Here is a 4,041-nt window from a genome sequence, read left to right on the forward strand (position 1 = left end):
ACTAAAAATGAATTAAAGACTCATATGCTAGATTTGAAACCATAAAAATCTTGGAAGAAATCATAGGCAATACAATGTCTGACTTGTTTTAAAAATATATTTTTGTTAATTTCAGAGAGAAAGAGGGAGGGAGAGAGAGATAGAAACATCAATGATGAGAGAGAATCATGTATTGGCTGCCTCCTGCACCCCGACACTGGAAATCAAGCCTGCAACCTGGGCATGTGCCTTGACTGGGAATCAAACCAACATTTTTTTGTAGCAATATTTTTTTCTGATATATCTTCTCTGGCAAGGGAAATAACATAAAAAATAAAAAAGTGGAACTACATCAAACTAAAAAGCTTTTGAACAGCAAAAGACACCATCGCTAAAATGAAAAGACAACAGACTCAATGGAGAACATATTTGCTCATATACATCTGATCAGGGTTAATATCCAAAGTTTATAAGGAACTTATAACACTGAACATCAAAAATCAAATAATCCAATTAAGAAATGGGTAAAGGCCTGGATGGTGTGGCTCGGTGGTTGAGCATTGACCTATGAACCAAGAGGCTATGGTTCAATTCTCGGTCAGGGCACATGCTTGGTTGTGGGCTCAATCTCTAGTAGGGGGCAAACAGGAGGCAGCTGATGGATAATTCTCTCTCATCATTGATGTTTCTATCTCTCTCTCCCTCTCCCTTCTTCTCTGAAATCAATTAAAAAATATATTTTAAAAAATAGGCATTTCTCCAAAAGAACATATGGATAGCCAATAGACATACTATTAAAGGATGCTCAATGTCACTTATCATGAGAGAAATGAAAGTTTAAACCACAATGAGGTATCACATCATAGTGCCATAATGGCTATAATGAATAAATCAGCAAACAACAAGGGTTGACAAGGATCTAGAGAAAAAGAAACTCTCATACACTGTTGGGACTGCACAAGGAATGTTGCAACCACTGTGAGAAGCAGTTTGGAGCACCTCAAAAATTGAAAATGGAACTGCTTTATGACCCAGTGATTTCACTTCTGGAAATATATCCTACAAAAATTGAAACACTAATTTGAAAATATATGCACCCCTATGTTCGTAGTAACTTTATTTACAATAGCCAAGATCTAGAAGCAGCCCAAGTGCCCATTACTAGACTAGTGTACAAAAAAGTTGTGTTATATTTAAACATTGGAAAATTACTACTCAGGCATGGAAAATCAAGAAATCTTACCCTTTGCAACAGCATGGATAGACTGAAGAGTATAATGCTAAGTGAAATAAACCAGTCAGAGGAAAAAAGTACCATATGATTTCACTTATATGTGGAATGTAATGAACAAAATAAACTAACAAAGTGGGGACAGACTCATGGATACAGAGAATGGACTGAAAGGGTGTTAGGGGGCTGGGTAAGAAGGTTTAAGGGATTGAGTAAAGAAAAAGAAAAAAAAGTAAAGACTCACAGACACAGACAACAGTATGATAATTGCCAGAGAGAAAGGGGTTGTGGGAGGTAGAAAGGGTAAAGGGAGAGATAGATGGTGATGTGATGGAAGGATAATTTACTTGGTGTGGTACACAAACAATACAATATACAGATGATATATTGTAGAATCATACACCTGAAACTTATATAATTTTTATTAATCAATGCAACACCAAAAATTCAATAAAAATGAATTACATTTTTTATATTTTGAATTGAACTGATGTGGATTTTAGAAAACAAAAACTAGAGGTTATGAGAAAGACAGAATGAAGGGAAACCCAGCAAGAGTCCTTAAAGAATGAAGCCAGGGCAATGGGAGAGGCTAGCGAAGATGAGTAAAAGCTCACTCATTGTGAATGTACTAGAGAGAAGTCAAGTGGGATGAAGATATTAAAGATGCACCTGAACTTGGCAATTAGTAAATTGTTAGTGATGTTGGAAGAAGTAAAGGGGCAGGAGCAAACAATAGCCTGAATAAAGGAGTAAATGAAAGATGAAAAATTAGATGCTGCTATATAAATTCTTCTCCAAGAATTCAGGCAGAAGGGAATGAGAAAGATAGGAAAGGCACTTGAGATTAAAACCAGAGATCAAGAAAATATTTGTTATTGTTGCTCTTTAAGAAAGCAATAAATACATTTGGGGTCAAAGTGGGAGAAATCAATGGAGAAGGAAGAAATTGAAGATACAAACAAGATGGAAGGTAATTTGCAGAATGATAATGAAAGGACATAGGAGAAATAAACACAGAGGAAGGCTGCTTGTTTATAATCCAAGACTTTTTAAAATTGATTTGAGAGAGAGAGAGAGAGAGAGAGGGAGAGAGAGAAAGAGAGAGAGAGAGTAAAGAGAGAAACATCAATGTGAGAGGAAAGCATCCATTGGTTGCCTCCCACGTGCCACTGCTGACCAGGGATGTATGGTATCCATAACCTGGTTATGTACCCTGACTGGAAATAGAACCCACCACCTTTTAGTGCACAGGATGATGCTCTAACCAACTGAGCCACACAGTCCAGGGCTATAATCCAAATCTTCTAATGTTTGTAGATAGGTACCTCAGAATTTTAAAATTAAACATATGACAGATGTTTGTCATAAAAAAGTATCTTATTTGATTATGAAGACTATGAGATTTGGCTGAAAAGTTAACATGGAGGGATTCTAGTGCAAAAACTCAGAGGCTGGACCAGGCCTGGCATGTTGGAGGAAGAATGAGGCCTCCAGGGTGACTGAAGAATAGTGAGTGAGAGGGAAATACAAAGAGACAGATAATTAAGAGAGAGATAGAAAACTAAGAGGTGTCCACATCTGGTGGTATAGTGGGACAAATTTTCTCATCCTGTGAAGGTCACAATTAGGAAATGTCATCTACTTCCGCCTGCTCTGCATTTGAACATAAATGAGATGACTAACGACTAGAGTGAGGCAGAAACTTTCAACTCAGAAAAGAACACCCTAAAGTCAAAGTCACCATGGAGGTAGGCAGAGAAGAAAGAGGGAAAGGCTGGGAGTCCTGTATGTCATATTGTGTCTCTGATAAAACTACACTAAAAAGAGCTGCCTCTTTGTCTCTTGAGCTAATATACTTTTCTTAGTTAATACCACCTAAAAAGAGAGAGATGTCATCTAAAGCTTTACAAGAACTAGAGTTTATTATATTAGTCAAAGTTTACTTACCAATTAAATTTTGTAAATAACAGTTACAAAATCTAACAATAGAGAATTAAAATTAGTGTGACAAATATAACTAACAGGAGAAAGTAAGGTACAAATAAGAGACTTATTTTTCCAAGCAGTCTATAAATATGTGTAAAATAAAAAATAAAAAAAATTGTAAGCTTTTTATTTTGATTCATGGTATTAAACAACTAAAGAATAAATTTTAAAGTATTTAATTTAGTGTGAGAAAATGGGGGTAGTAAAAGATACCATTGTATTTTATTTGATACTGTTCTTTACTATTTGAATTAACTTATCATATGCATATATAACTTATATAATAAAAATTCATAGAACAAATAAATGAGTTGAGCATAGGTAACAGAAGTAAGAGCATGTTTTAGCTTTCAAATTCTGTTTTTCAGAGTTCTGGTTCAGGTGTACCCAAAACTATTTCTAGTGTTCAGGGTGGCTGAGAAATCAGGATACTACGCTTCTTACCCTCATTTCACTAAGCAATTGTGCTTTTCCTTCATCTCTCTCTCTCTCTCTCTCTCTCTCTCTCTCTCTCTCTCTCTTTCTCATTCTCCCATTTAAATCAAGAACAGGCTTACATTTTTTCAGTGACTTATTAGCTATGGTATTTGTACATAACTCCGAATTTCTCAGTGACTCCTATATAAAATGGGTTAATATTGATATTTTAAAACTGTTTTAAAGTATAATGTGAGGTAATTCATATTAATTACTAAAAGAAGAAAAACCTTATAATCATCTCCATAGATTTAAAAAAGACATGATAATAAAATTTAATATTCATTCTTGATAATAATCTCAGTATAATAGAAGTAAATGTATACTTTTTTATATGATAAAATATTTATATTTTAAGACTAAGG

Source organism: Myotis davidii, unplaced genomic scaffold (assembly GCF_000327345.1).
Source record: "Myotis davidii unplaced genomic scaffold, ASM32734v1 scaffold664, whole genome shotgun sequence".
Classification (NCBI taxonomy): domain Eukaryota; kingdom Metazoa; phylum Chordata; class Mammalia; order Chiroptera; family Vespertilionidae; genus Myotis; species Myotis davidii.